Here is a 16,373-nt window from a genome sequence, read left to right as displayed (position 1 = left end):
CTTTGAACTTCTTCTCATATGCCTTTGGTCATACTCATTGTTATTTATTATTTTGATTTCTACAATCTAGAATAGGTAGGGCCTACTTAAATGATATATTATTGTGCTTTTAATTTCCATGTTTTTTTTATTACAAGAGACTTTGAACTTCTTCTCATATGCCTTTGGTCATTTGTAAGTCCTCCTCAGAAAGTTGTCTATTCCGTTCCTTTACCCATTTTTAAATTGGATAATTATTTTTTTTAAATGAGTGAGCTCCTTGCATGTACTGTATATTCTGGTCATCAATTCCTAGTATAAGGAGTAATTTGCAAATATTTTCTGTCATTCTGAAGGTTGTCTTTTCACTTTAATTTTTGTTTCCTTTAGATTGATGTAATTGCACTTGTTTATGTTTGGAAATATTGTCTGTGCTTTAAGGGTCACATTTAAGAAATCTTTGGCTGTTTCAATGTCTTCAGGTATTTCTCCTAAGTTCTCTACCAGTAGTTTTATACTGGTAGAGGCTCTACATTGAATGTTTTATACACTTTGAATTGATTCTTGTTAATAATGAGAGATATAGGTCTAGACTCAATTTTTTTCTGTAGGCAGATATCCAATTCTTCCAGCACCATTTGCTGAAGAGACTTCCTTTTCTCCACTGCATTCATTATCTTGTACCCTTTGTCAAAAATCAATTGGCTGTATGATTGGGGTTTATTTCTGCATTCTCTATTGTATTTCATTGGTCTATGTGACTATTTTTGTTCAAGCACCATGCTGTTTTGACTATTATCACATTATATTGTATTTTGAAGTTGGATAGTGAGATGCCTTCTACTTTATTCTTTTTTTGCATAGTATTGCATTGGTGATACAGAGTCTCTATGATGCCAGACAAATGTAATGATTGTTTTTTATGGTTCTGTGAAGAATGTCACTGGCAATTTGATTGGAATCACATACAATATGTAGACCAATTTGGGTATAACTGACATTTTGATTGTATTGATTCTTCCAACCCAAGAACATGGGATGTCTTTCCATTTTCTTTTATCTATTTATTTTTCATCATGCTTAATTTTATTTTCCAGTTTTTCATAGTTTTCCTTTGGAGGGCTTTCACCTCTTTGGTTTGCTAGATATCTTATACATTTTGCTAGATCTTTTACCTTTTTGGTTTGCTAGGTATCCTATTCATTTTGTGGCTAATGTAAATAGGTTTGTTTTCTTCAATTCTGTCTCAGTGTGTTCATTGTTAGTATATAAAATGCTATAGATTTTTGTATATTGATTTTGTATCCTGCTACTTTACCAAATTAATTTTATCATTTCTAAGATTTTTTTGGTGGATTAATTTGGATTTTCTATGTATACAATCATATTGTCCACAAATAGGGACATTTGCAAATAGGTCACTTTTCCTATCTGAATGCCTTTTTATGCTCTCTTGTCTGATTGTATTGACTAGGACTTCCAGTACTATGTTGAAAAGGAATGGAGAAAGTGGGTAGCCTTGTCTTCTTCTAGGTTTCAGTGGGAAGGCTTTCAACTTTTCACCATTAATTATGCTGTTAGCAATAGGTCTGTGTATATGGCTTTTATTGTGTTGAGTAATATCCCTCTACCTCTATTTTGCTAAGAGTCTTGATTATGAAGGGGTATTGTATTTTATCAAATGCTTTTTCTGTGTTTATACATATCATAGCATTTTTATCTTTTCTTCTATTAATGTGATGTATTACATTTATTGTTTTGTGTATGTTGAACCATCCTTGCATTTCTGGAAAAAGGCCTAACTGCTCATGGTGTATAATCTTCTCAATGTACTGTTTGATCTGCATTGCTAGTATCTTGTTGAAAAATTTGCATTAGTATTCATCAGGGATATTGTTCGTTAGTTTTCTTTTTTGTTATGTCCTTGTCTGGTTTGGGTATCAAGGTGATGGCGGGTTCATAGAGTGAGATTGGGAGGGTTCCTTTCTTTTAAATCTTTAAAAATAGTTTGAGGAGAATTGAGATTAGCCCTTCTTTAAAAGTTTTGAAGAATTTAGAATTGAAACCATCCCCTAGGCTTTTCTTTTTAGGGAGACTTTTATTACTGATTCAATCTCGTCACTTGCTATTGATCTTCTTAATAACTATTTCATCCTAATTCCTCATAGGTCAGTTGTACATGTCCAGAAATTTGTCCATCACATCTAGGTTTTCTAGTTAGTTGACATACAGTTGCTCATAGTATTCTCTCAGAATTTTTTGTATTTCTGTCATATTGGTTATAACATTACAGCTTTGTTAGTGATTTTATCCATCTGGGTTTTTTCTCTGTTTTTCTTGATTAGTCTAGTTAACACTGTCAGTTTTGTTTATCCTCTCATAAAATCATCTTTCTGTTTACTTGATTTTTATAGTTTTTTATACTATATTTATTTCATCTCTAATCTTTACTATTTTTGTTCTTTTGGGGGTGTTCTGTTGCTGCTTTTACAGTTCTTTCAGATGCAATGTTAAGTATTTATTTGCCACTTTTCTATTTTTTTCTTATGAACACTAATGGCTATGAACTTTCCTTTTATGTCTGCTACCTCTGTGTCACAGAGATTATGGATAGTTATGTGTTCATTATCACTGATTTCAATGACTCTTTTGATTTTAGTCTTAATATCTTTAGTAGCCTGAAAGTTGTACAGAAGTAGGCTGATTTTCAACTTAGAATTACATAAATGTCCCACTTTAGGATTCCTGTAAAAAAACAACCAACCACTCTCTCAAGGTTGTTTATTTCCATGCTTTTGTGTATTCTCAAGGACTCTTTCTATGGTTGATTTCAAGTTTAATTTCATTGTGGTCAGTGAAGATGCTTGGTATAGTTTCTATGCCTTTAAATTTGTAGAGTCTTATTTTATGGCTTATAAGATGGTCAATCTTTGAAAATATTCCATGTGGAAATAAAGAAAGCTGTATTTTATAGTTGCTAGGTGAAATGTTCTGTACGTCTATAAGATCCCTGTATTTTATAGTTGCTAGGTGAAATGTTCTATATGTCTATAAGTTCAATTTGATTTATGATATCAATTAGCTTTGGTGTCTGTTTATTTTTTGTCTAGACCTATCCAGTGGTGATTCTGGGGAGGTGAAATATCCAACAATTAGTGCATTGCAATCTGTATCACTCCTTTCAGATTTAGCAGTCTCTCTTTTACATATTTGGGTGCTCTGGCATTGGGTGTATAAATATTTATAATTGTTATCTTCTTGGTGAATTGATCCTTTTAGAACTATATAGTATCCCTCTTTGTCTTTTCTTACCCTTTTTTCTTTATATTTTTGCCATAGGGCAAATGTGCTTACCAGACAGAGACAGAGAGAGGAAAAGTGAGAAATCACCCCCAAGAAGGTATGGCCATGCTGTAATTCCTTCTCCTCCATTTTTCTCTTGGGATTTTGGACATGCACATGCAGCAGATTATTTTTCAAGCCACTGGCTCTGGAACTAGAACCATGTGATCAGCCATGGGATTCAGTGCCACCACACTACCTACTGTCGCTACCTTTTTTATCTTAAAGTCTATTTTGTCTGATATCAATTTTGTGAATCTTGCCCATTTTTTTCACTTCTGATTACATGAAATGACTTTTTCCAGCCCTTCATTTTCATTCTGTGTATATCTTTGTGAAGTGTGTTCCTTGTAAGCAGCATATAGAGGTATTTTTCCTTTTGAGGCAGTCTGTGCCTTTTAGTTGGATAACTTTACCCATCAATATTGCATATTATTATCAATATGTATGATGTTTCTGTAATTCAGTTACTTTTTTTTTCCTAGTCGTATTTATCCCTCTAGTTGTAATTTGTTTCTTGTCATTTTCACAGTATTATCTTTGTCTTGAATTTTTACCAGTTTAGCTATGATGTACCTCAGATCTTATGTTAAGTCTATTTGGTGTTTTTTTGTATTTCCTGGATTTGAATTTCCATATATGCCTCTCTCAATTTTGGAAATTTTCAGCTAATATATTATGAAAGAGAAATGGAACATTTCATGAATATGTGTGTCATTCTTGCAGAAGGGCAAAACTAATCATCTCTATATCATTCTAATTTTAGTATATGTGCTACTGAACTGAGCATTCTTATTGGTATTGAAATTTATTTATTCTCAATATGGGTTAAATGTCCTACTTAGGAGTTTCTGTAAAAATCAACCAGCCACTTTCTCAGATCTGTGAATCATATTCTAAAAGGCCTTCCTTTTGGTTGGTCTAAAACATTTCAACAAAATATAGCAAAGCAGCTGGAATTCTATGTTTTCCATTACATTTGTTAAGTTTTTTAGCTGTTCTAGCTTTGGCTAACATCATCACTGAAAGGGTATATAATATCAGAGTTTTTATTAGTTAAAAAATTCTGAGTTTATTATGTCTTAGTTAATATTGGTTATTGCAAATTAGTATGACCCTTCTGTTTTTGAATTTACTATATACTAAATATAAATCAAATTTAAACTTAAATTTAGTATGTAGTAAAATTTGAATTTACTACATATTAAATGAATTATTTAGATAAATCAACATTTTAAGAAATCAAGTGACAAGATTTTGAGAATATTATAAATTAATGCATTTCAACTTTAAAAAGAAAAAAAAAAACAGAAAATGAATTATGTTGTGGTTGTGACTACATAACAGAGAATCTATACATTGAAGAAAAAAAGACCAGAATGATATACTGAAATATTAATAGCAGACTAATGGTCTAGCTAAATAATGTATATCGAAGAAATTTAACCAAAAGCAGTGTTTTCCAAACCTGTCCTTTACTAGAATTACCTGAAGAATTTTTAAAAGGTGCACTTGCCCATACTCCATCTATACCTATTGACTTAGAATCCTGTAGGCAGTGCCAGGTAATTTGTATTTTTGGTTCATGATTTTGTGTTTAGAACTTGCCAATCAGAAGAGCTTTATAATACCTATTTTTTCTGTGGAGGATTTTGATTTGTACAAATTTCTTAGTGGAACCAAAACTTAACATACCCTTCACTTTCATTGAGAATGGCTGTGAGAAATGGCAACATACAGAACATTTCTACATATCTTTCAGAAATATCACTAAGGAGGATATCAATGAATATTCATAGGCCTATCAAATGAAATGAAGATTCACTTGCTGCAGACATTTGCTCTGAGACTAACCTAAAAGGTAAAGGTCATCACGAATGAAGGCCATCAAACTTAGACTTTTGACATTTTTACTTCCAGTGAGATTTCTGTGTGTACTGAAAGGGTTAATTTGGTAAAACATTTAAAATACATCAACATTTTTGTACTCCTGCTTCCTCTCCTAATTTTTTCATACATTAGAGACTAAAACATTGATGTGACCTGGACCTCTCTTGACTTTAAATAACCCTGGCTAGTAAATTTCCTTTATTTAAAGTCTCATGTAAAGAATTTCAATGGAAACTCATAGGTAATGACAAGGTTGTCCCTCCTAAAGATCTGTGAGCCTGGAAGAAAACAGAAATGTTGATCCCTGTTTAAATATTGAAAGGAATAACAACAGGGATTCAACTTAAGGTTTCTTTCTCCTTGATTTACACCATTGAGACAGAAAACCAACAGGAAAGATGTTCCATGAGAAAAATGGACCCATAGGAGAGAATGTGTATCTTTGTTGCCTCCTTTTCTCATACTACATGCATTTCAGTAGTCAATGGAATGTTTGCAGGGTCAGGGATCAGTTAATTCAGAGGCCAGAGACAGAGATTTCTACCTTTTATACTAGGCTCCATGTGAGTGGGCAGGTTAGGAGTGCATTGGCACTCAAGGCCTCCCACGAGTTGTCATATGCTACAATCTCATACTTCTCAGCTCAACTTTATCCAATCACAGGGCCCAGAATATTCACCAGCAAGCGTACTATAGGTAGTCACCCACCACGTCATCATGTTACACTTTCTCCTAGCTTCCTGGATCTTCATACCAGTTTTGTGTTCTATCTCAAGTGCATATGCTATGAAGAGCAGGTACTTAGTCTTGTTCATCATTAAAATCTCTGATACTTACCTGGCAGGGGAGATACCATGATCACGAAGGTGGTTTTCCCACGGCGAGGCTTATCCATTGCACTCCGGATGTGCTGACCCCTGCGATTTTCCCAAATGTGGGAAACTCGACTGCGTAATTTGTGGTAGTGGGGGACTGCGTTCGCACTTTCCACTGGAGGGAAAAAAAAAATCTCTGATACTGCTCATCTGATGACAACAACACGGCAAGGGGGCAGCTGAGATGGCAACAGCGGCGGTGGTGGAGGTCTGCTCAGTCCGGCAGTTGGAGGTGCTGCTCCGTCTCGAAGCCAAGTCTCTTCTTGTGGTCCATTTCTGGGCCCTATGGGCTCCACAATGTGCACAGATGAACGATGTAATGACTGAATTAGTGTAAGAACACCCTCAAGTTTCATTTGTGAAGTTCAAAGCTGAAGCTGTTCCTGAAGTATCTGAAAAATATGAAATTAGTTCTGTTCCTACCTTTCTGTTTTTCAAGAATTCTCAGAAAATTGACCAATTAGATGGTGCACATGCCCCAGGATTGACCAAAAAAGTTCAACGACATGAATCTAGTGGCTCCATCCTACTCAACACTAATGAGCATCCTAAAAAAAGATCCCAACCTTCACCTCAAGAAATTAACTCATACTGACCCCTGTATGTTGTTTATGAAGGGAACGCTTCACAAACCACACTGTGGTGTCAGCAAGGTGGTGGTAGAAATTCTTCACAAACATAATATTCAGTTTAGCAGTTTTGATATCCTCTCAGATGAAGTAGTTTGGCAGAGGCTTAAAGCCTATTCCAATTGTCCTACTTATCCTCAGCTCTATGTTTCTAGAGAGTTCATAGGAAGACTTGATATTATTAAGGAGGTAGAAGCATCTGAAGAGCTAGATATAATTTGCCCCAAAGCTCCCAAATGAGAGGAAATGCTCAAAGTGCTAACAAATAAAACTTCTGTGATGCTCTTTATTAAAGGAAAGAAACAGGAAGCAAAATGTGGATTCAGCAAACAAATTCTGGAAATACTGAATACCACTGGTGTTAAATATGAAACATTTGACGTATTGGAGGATGAAGAAGTTCGACAAGGGTTGAAAGCTTATTCAAATTGGCCAACATAACCTCATCTCTATGTGAAAAGGGAGTTTGTTGAGGATTGGATATTGTTAAGGAACTGAAAGAAAATGGTGAATTGCTGCCTATGCTAAGAGGAGAAAATGAATGAATATTAAACATAATGTCCAACTATTACAAGAGATTTATTACAGTGGAGCAATTAATGATTTAGTCCTTAGAAATGGACTGAGAATAGGAAAATGCTTCTTATCCAGGTTAGCTTTGGGTATTTCACAAATAAATATATATTACATTTCGTTCCACCAAAAATATAATGCAATAAACATCTTTAAATTCAATAAAAAATGACTATGAAAAAAAAATCTCTGGTACTTTCAACCATACTTGATCCAATAATATTGAGTAAGTATGCAATTATTTACTAAATAAATGAATTAATGCAAGAATTTATCCTAACCTTAAAAATTACATTTTAAAACGTGAAACACAGCAATTTTTGTCTCTTTTACAAAATGTCTTTAAATATATATATATATATATATAATATGAACATATTGACATATTTATTTTTTGAAAAATATTAAGTTGTATCAAGAAGCATATCTTAATTTTTTTTTAATTTTTTGCTAGTTAATCAGTCTTCACTTTGTGTAAAACACTATACTGGGCCCTTGGGAAGATATAAAATATATAGAAGACAAAGCTTGTGGTGAGATTTTAAAAATCATTTACTTATTTTGGAAACCAGTAGGTGGCATGGTGGTTAAAGCACTGGACACTCCCACATGGCCAACGATGGTTTGAGTCCTGGACCTAGTGGCTTTCTCTTTCGAGTCCCAGACCTGGCGGCTTGGTTTCTCACTTTCTCTCTCTCTCTCTCGGTGTCTCTCTCTGGTCAAATTAAAATGAATGAATAGGGAACCAGCAGTTAGCGTAATGGCCATGTCACTGGACTCCCACGTAGTCGACCGCGGTTCGTGTCTCGGACCCGGAGGCTTAAATCTCACGCCGGGCGCGTGTGCGTGCGTGCCCAAGATCCCGAGAGGAGAATGGAGGAGAAGGGATTGCGGTGTGACCATCCCCCCTGAGGGGTGATTTCTCGCTTTCTGTCTCTCTGTCTCTGTCTGTCTGGTGAGTGCACGCGCCCTATAGCGAAAACCTCTCCAAAAAAAAAAAAAAGAATGAATAAATAAATTTTTTAAAAGTCACTTATTTCTATACTCATTAAGTGAATAGAACTTTATAAAATGTTAGAATCTTTATAAAAATGATTCTCATAAAAGTATATATCTATAGGTAAATATATAAGGAAATAGGTTATGTGATGAGTGTGACACTTGTTAAATTTTGTTATAATTACCCAAATCATTACATTCTCAGTATAAAATGTTTAAGATAATGGGAAAAAAGAATACAGGGTAAAACAGAAAAATTTATTTTTATCCCCCCAACTCCCTTTTTCTATTCACTTTCCCCTCAAACAAACTCAGAAGTACTATTAACAGCCTAAGTCTGTTTCACTCATTACATTTTATAAATGCTCTTATATTTCCACACATATATATTACTCCATATCTTGCTTTTTTATCCCAGCAATTTGCCTTGGAAATCTTTCAAAGTTAGTACTTTCATTCGGATAATGCTAAATTATTTGACACTAAACATTCGTTATGGCCCAATCACAGCAGTGTAAGCTGCAGGGTGTCGTGTAAATTTGGGACCATAAGATGTGTTTGGATTTAGACCCTGGACCAACCTAGCCAGGCTGGACACATGCCCTGGTAATCCTAGTTAACTGGGAACTTGGATCAGAAGATCACAACAAGATCCCTGTCAGAAATAGCTCTTTCTCTCTCATATTTAACCTAGTTTCACAATTTCATAGATAGACATATATGGAGAATGTTTTATTTTCTAGGCTAGTTTACTTTTCATTATTTTAGCATATTTCATTTTATTTTCAAGGTCCTGAGATGACCTCATTTGGAGACTATTTAGCACTTGAAAAGCTACTGGATTGTTAGAAAAGTCATGATGTATTTTTTCTATGCAAAAATGTGTCATGATTTTTCCAACAACTCAATAGTTCCTATAAAATTTACTTTATTTGATTATGTGATTTTAATAAAATATCAGCACTTTACAATTTCTTGCCAATTTGTTAATATGCAAAGTGAATTATGGCTCCTGTTTTTCTAATTATATAGCAGAATAAACCTCTTATGTAGAGGCATTGTTCTTTCATGTGTTAATACAATCGACCACTGTGCATATTGTACAGTTTATGAATTCAGTGTTTTGGACCAGTGAGTTTAAATAAGAGAGTGGTTCTTAAATCACTGATATATTTACAAAAAGTGAGAAAGACTCCTGAGAATAACTGCTACAAAAGGGAATTTCTACAGTTGTTGCTTGTCTCAGATTCTGTTCTATCCGTTCATTTGGATGAGCCATAACAAATCTAAATGGAGGGACCAGCAGTTAGCATAATGTCTATGTCGCTGGACTCCCATGTAGTCGACCGTGGTTCGAGTCCTAGACCTGGTGGCTTAAACTCACACCGGGCATGTATGCGTGCGTGCCCAATATCCCGAGAGGAGAATGGAGGAGAAGGGATTGTGGCGTGGCCATCCCCCCCCCCGGAGGGGATTTCTCACTTTCCATCTCTCTGTCTCTGTCTTTCTGGCGAGTGCACGTGCCCTATAGCAAAAACCTCTCCAAAAAAAAAAAAAAATCTAAATGGATATCATTTAAAAAGAAAATGAAGCATTTCAAATTAGGCAGTGTATGTTTTTAAAATACATCCCAGTGTCTACTAACTTTCATTGCTACAATACATGGTCACATGACAAAACACAATGAAAATTTGCCATTTCTTAAAACATAACAAATCTAATGAAGAATACAAAATCATGTTCTCTGACTCTGCAATGAAGTTTTCTAATCTGCGAGGGCGCAACCTGGGTCCTAATGGTCGGAAAATAAAAATATACCAAACTAATATTTCAAGGAGATCATCAGCCATAAAAACGAAAGGGAAGGCTGTGATTAATTCTCATTTACAAAGTACAAGGGTAGCATACCCACTGATCTAGATTTAGATCCAGGCTACAAAGTATTTCATGTAAAAAAAATTATTAAATTTGCACATTAGCCTACTTTTGAGTCATAATAAGTTACTTTAGCAAAAAAGATGTCCTAAGAGTGAGAAAGGGATTCCTACTTTGCCCCAGAGAGCAATGCAGTGATTAATTCCAGCACCTGCAGCAAAAGAATTCAGAGCGAAAGATCTGCCTCTTACATGACAGTCACAACTGAGAAAAAGAGTTTCTCCAAGTATTCTTTAACATACTCATTTCTCATCATTTATAAGATTTACATTCTTGATATTGCCAACGCTCACATATGATATGAATGCTCTTTCATATTTAGGGAACTTTTCAAATCTTAACAAATATCAACCTTAGCTATTCCACTTTCTGTGTATTTAATTCACTATTGTTTTTCTACTAGAAAGGATAATTTGAAATAATATTTGGCATTCTAAAGATGTATGTTTCCCATGTGTAAGCTTTATTTTAAATACCTTTTAAAAGACTATATGAAGAGTTACTAAAAGGGTCATGAAAAATGTGTCTTATGAACAATCTATGTAGTTATCCATGGATTTAACTTTTTTATTGCACTGAAACAAATTTGTACTATAATTCCAATTTTTCATAAACTTTCTGATGTTCTCTCATATAGCTTTAGTTTATGCCAGAACTGCTTTCCTACTTATTAAACTGAATACATGAATTGAACAAAAGTGAAGTTTCTTATGTAGCTCATATTTGTAGTTTACTTTTTTATTTCATTCATTTTCTAAAGTTTTTTTTTTTAACTTCATGAGAGGAAGAGAAAAAGCTAAACACCCTCAACAAGGTCTCATGCTACAATCTACCCCTGATCTCTGGCCTTCCCAAGATCACAGGCCTATGTACATGCAACAGATACACACAGGTCTACCCAGGAAATAATCACAAACTTCCATATGGTTTCCAGCACTCCAGAGCACTGTCCTATACTTCTGTGCTACTGCAGCTGGGCCTTCTTTCATAAATTTAAATGAGATCAATTATAATGTAATACTAGGAATTTAGTTTATTATTTATATACAAAAACTACCTAGAAATTCTGTGGGGTGTGTATATTTGAGGGAGATGGTGGTGAGGATTAAGACAGTTTTTAAGTTTTTCTAGGCTTGGTGTTATTTAATAAGTCACTTGAAAACTAGATTTATCTTCAGTAGTATCATGGCATTACAGCTTCAGAGATAACTGGGAAAGGCTGAAAGCCAAAGGAAATGGTCCTTTTCCTGTCTTCAGTCTCTTTGATTTTACAGTAACATATATGACATCTTTGGCATCTCTTTCCCATAACAATCAGGACTTTGGGTCACAAGTGACAAAAAGCCCAGCTCAAACTTACTTAGGCAAAAGATAATGTATTGGCTCATAGAACTGGGATGAAAAGGATGTTTTTATTCTTGGGCAAAGTGAATTTGTAAACGGAGAAAACACTTATCTCCCCATCCCTACGGACCACTTTCTGTGTATCATGCTTTTTCTCTACTACCACAAACAGATACCATTCGTTTGGCAGAGAAGACAACTACTTACAGCTTGAGTCATAGTCTTACAGTTTGTGAATCATGGGGGAAAATAATTTCTCTTCTTCAGTAACTTAATGTAAGTGTCTGAGAAGTATCTTCATTGAGATCAACTTAGGTCCATCTTTCTAAAGTAGTTCAAGGCCAAGGCCAAGGCCAAGGCCAAGGTCACATCTATCCTTGTGACCACTGGGCAGTGCACAATGATTGGAAACCTGAAAGATCCATGCCAAATTGGAGAAGGTGGAGGTTGATCTCTAAAGTGTGCAACAGAGAGTGACAGGGGAAAGGTCACAGGAGCGTAGGCTCCTGATTCCCCTCCAAGATCTCTGGTTTCTTTTTCCCAGATACTTTGGCTTCTCACTCTCTTCTTACTGCAATGTCTCATTTGGACATTTCCCAACATTCTACTCTTTTAAAAATGTACATTCTCAAGCCAGCCTGTGGCACGGTAGTTCAGGCAGATAGATTCCACATGACTGATTGTGCTGTTTGAGCCCCAGATTTTGGAGCTTGAAAAAGATATTGTGTTTACATCCCCAAAAATACAAAAGGAGAGAGAAATAGAGGAGAAGGATTGCTGCATGTTTATCTCCCCCCCACCCCACCCCAGGGGGTTCCTTTCTCACTTTCTCTCTTTGTCTCTCTCTGAGCACATGTGCCCTCTAAAATTTTTTTTTGATTTACATATTCTTCCACAAACACCCTTTCTTTTTCTTTTCTTTCTTCTTTTAAGAATTATTTTCTCTAAATTTATTTATTTATTTATCTATTTTCATTTGACCAGAGAGAGTCAGAGTGAGAGTGAGAGAGAGAGAAAGAGAGGGAAAGTGAGAAAGTAAGGCTCCAGGTCTGAGACTCAAACTGTGGTTGGCCATGTGGGAGTTCAGCACACTTAACCACCATGCCACCTGCTGGCCCCACACGAACAGCTTTTCTTAACACAGTTTCAACTAGAATGTCTATGCAGAAGCATTGTTAAGTTTACAACTTTAGGCATCATCAATAATCACTATCTACTTGTTACATGAGACCAAAGATATGAGCTATAGAATGACTCATCCTCACGAAACTTACACATTATCAAAGAAATACAAGGGACCAGCAGTTAGCGTAATGGCTATGTCACTGGACTCTCATGTAGTTGACCAAGGTTCGAGTCTCGGACCCAGTTGCTTAAACTCGCGCTGGGCGCATGTGTGTGCGTGTCCAAGATTCCAAGAGGAGAATGGAGGAGAAGGGATTGCGGCATGGCCATCCACCCTGGGAAGTGATTTCTTGCTTTCTGTCTCTGTCTTTCTAGCGAGTGTACATGCCCTATAGCAAAAATCACTCCCAAAAAAAAGGAAAGAAAGAAAGAAATACAAGCAGCACCATGTGCTGATTTCTTAACTCTCAACATAGAATTAAAGGTTACATTTTATTATTTTTCAGTCACCTCAAGACTTAAATATAAAATTGACATTCTTCTTGGCAGGGTTGGTTTAAAAATGTAATTAATAGAACGCTATTATATTCATATATCTGAAACATCAAATGCATATACTTAGTGCAGAAACACCTGCATTATTTGACAGAGAAACCTCTGCAATGTGTTCTACATGAAGATGCTATTCTTCTGTATCCAGTGACTTCAGTTTTTTCCACCACTTACATGAGTCACATCTTCGGATCTTTCCAACATGTACAATGTTTAATTTACCTAGAATCAATCAGAAAATCCCTCTATCATAGTAAAATATAACTCTCATATAACTCATATAAATTAGTCTAATATTTCTATTGTAATTGCTGCTCACTCCCATGTCTGCTGAACAATGGACCACCATAGGGAGAAGAAGACTATGTTCACTTTGCTTAAAGTTTTTAAACTAACATTGCTCTCTCTGTGTCGTACATTTTAGAGGAGTTAGAGGCATAAGAAGGCAAGTGCCAAAGAAAGAAAAGAAGTGCTATGTGATCAGAGAGGCAGCAGAAATTAATTTTTGAAGGAACACAGATGATAGAAAAACAAATTGGGAGGAGGAGATAAGGGCAATATCAGACACTTTCAATTTTAGGTTTGAAACATGTCCATCCAGAAATTGAAAAAGAGATATCAGGTTCAGGACAGAGATTTCTGCTAGAGGCTGAACTATGGAAGTTACCCAATTAAATCAAATTGTACAAATATTTAGCTATGTGACTGAGCAAATAACTTAATTTCTCAGCACCCTGGTTTCCAAATCTTCAAACTGGAGAAAATAATAATTATTAATGTTTTTATGAGGATTATGAATTTCTGTATCAAAATGTCTCTGTCTAGCTATTACTGGCTAATGAGCCATTGTTATCAGCTTCCTCACTATCATCTAAATATACTTGGCTCTGTGTCATGCTAGAAGAACTGATCCATGGATGGGAACAAAGAATATTGTGAAGAAAATCTAATGGAAAGAACCATCTATTAGACTTTCCCGATCACTATATTGACTGGCTATCTTTCACCCAGTCCTAATCCTCTTTCATTTCATCTCCAGAACTTTTATTTCATCCAAGACCTTTATTTTTCAGTTATCTAGTTCTTCACCTTATATCTTAAATCCTCATATTGACTAGTACTGGTTAGATTTTACTACTAATAATACTGTGTGGAGTTGAGTAAGTCATTCTTAGCATAGAAACCACCCAATGGGAGGGAAATTGAATCAGAGTCTTATCAAATAACATGTCCATGATGCCATATGTAAGTGAGAGAGATAGAATTTGAACCAGACAGTCAGAAACAGAATCCTTCAGTCTTTCTTTCCCATCTTCTAAAGTTCCTTGTTTTATAAGAGGAAAAGTAGATGTGCCCATTCCTTCAGTGTCCAAATGCTGCCCATCATCTAATACCTATTTCCAGACTTAAATTTTCAGGAAAGCACTGCCTGAAAACTGTGGTCATTGATGACTTTCTCTAAATCCTTGTTGTTATATGCAACATCTTGCCCCAAAATACATTGTTCAGAAAATGGAAACTATAGATAAACTACAATGATTGGTGAAAACAGAGTTTGAAAAGGTGGAGAGAAGGGAAATAACCTCTTATGCAAAGAAATGCTAGACAGGAGTACCACTCAGAAGCAAGCACAGTGTCAGATGAATGGAGGGTACATTCCTGGGCTAGAGAAAATCGAGATGATAACAGTAAGAATAAAGTTGGACACTTGAATTATAGATTGGAGGCTTTGAACTTTCTCTTGAATTAAGCTGTGAAACAAAATATTGGAAATGAAACCAATAATTCATGGTTTCAGGAGGACTTAATCTATGTTTGGTGTCTGTAATAGATTGAAAAAAAGAATAAAACAGCCAGGGAAACTAGTAGAGAAACTAGTGTAATAATCCAAGTATGGAGTAATGAGTGCTTGGAATGTAATGGTAGTGGGGAGAATGAAAAGGAATGAGTGTTATTTCATAAAGCACTAGGAGAAAGACACTAAGGACCTTGATGAGTCATAGGTCAAAGTCAAGATGATTGGGAAACACAGTGACTCACATTCACTTAGACTGGTTAAATCCATGTGCTTCTGTGAAGTATGTTTATTTTAGTATGGAACCAACAGCCAAGGATCTTTGTACCATTATGTCCCTTTTGACTTTGCTTCATACTCTGAGATGTGGATTTTCCCTAGTAATGAGAATTGTGACTTTATCTATTCTTGTAATCTCACCATCCTTGTTGAGATTTACAAGCACACTTTTTGAGGGCTGATGATATTAGCGGTCATGGAGTTGGTTTATTTTGGCTGTTTCTTGTCCTCCCAATGCTTCCCTGGCTATTCAGTGGCGGGGAAGAAACTAAGAGAAGGAGAATGGTGGGGTTTTATGTATTATGTAATTTCTCCTACTTTGAGATGTTTAGCCCCATAAGATATAAGCTCTTGTTCAGTAGGCCTTGCTACCTTGGGAAAGCAAGGATTCAGGGCACCTTCCACTCCTCCATAGTTAGAAGTAATTGATTGTCCTGAATTAGTTCTTTTGATTCTTCCTTCCTCTTTCCTTCCCTCTCCTTCCCCCTCCTTCCTCTCCACCTTCTTTCTTTTTTCTTTCCTCTTCTTTTTCTTTTTCTTTTTAAATTTGCCAGAGGGTGCGTATGCTTGCCAGAGAGAGACACACAGAAAAAAGGAGCAGGAGAGAGAGGAAGTGAGAAAGCACCCACCATGGAGGAATGATCATACCCCAATCTTTTCTTCTCCATTTCTTCCTCTTCTTGAGATTTTAGGTGTGCACCCACATGCTCCCAGCATGTTTTTTAAGCCCTTAGGTCTGAGACTTGAGTTGCATAGTTGGCTGTGTGGGATCCACCCACCTTAACCACACACCAGTGACTGGCCCTGATTGTTTTTTTGTTTGTTTTTTATTATTTTTTTTCTTTATATAGCTTTTGGCACACTGTCTTAGAAAAAAGGAAAAAGGACTTGTATACACAAATACATACAACACACACACAGGCAAAGAGAAGAGGAAAGTTGAGTTATAATTAATAAGAATTGTATGTACATGGTCAATAATTTATGCACTTCACACCTACATAGTGCCTGACTATTACTAGCCTAAGAAATGATGTATTAATGAATGTTTTATTT

The 16,373-nt window shown here is 35.6% G+C and overlaps 2 non-coding genes and 1 pseudogene across 2 annotated transcripts; 2 read left to right on the top strand and 1 right to left on the bottom strand.

Annotated features, from left to right (window-relative positions):
• Positions 1–4,004: 4,004 nt before the first annotated feature.
• LOC114006310 (U6 spliceosomal RNA) lies at positions 4,005–4,111 on the bottom strand. Its single transcript, XR_003548046.1, has one exon. It is a non-coding gene; the product is annotated as a U6 spliceosomal RNA (small nuclear RNA).
• Positions 4,112–4,803: 692 nt separating this feature from the next.
• Positions 4,804–7,264, top strand: LOC102471710 (glutaredoxin-3 pseudogene; annotated as a pseudogene).
• On the top strand, positions 6,041–6,204 carry LOC114006309 (U1 spliceosomal RNA). Its single transcript, XR_003548045.1, has one exon. It is a non-coding gene; the product is annotated as a U1 spliceosomal RNA (small nuclear RNA).
• Positions 7,265–16,373: the final 9,109 nt, after the last annotated feature.

This window comes from Tupaia chinensis, unplaced genomic scaffold (genome assembly GCF_000334495.1).
Source record: "Tupaia chinensis unplaced genomic scaffold, TupChi_1.0 Scaffold146947_1, whole genome shotgun sequence".
Lineage (NCBI taxonomy): Eukaryota > Metazoa > Chordata > Mammalia > Scandentia > Tupaiidae > Tupaia > Tupaia belangeri.
The sequence above is the reverse complement of the archived record's forward strand: the minus strand, read 5'-3'. Positions and strand labels throughout refer to the sequence as shown.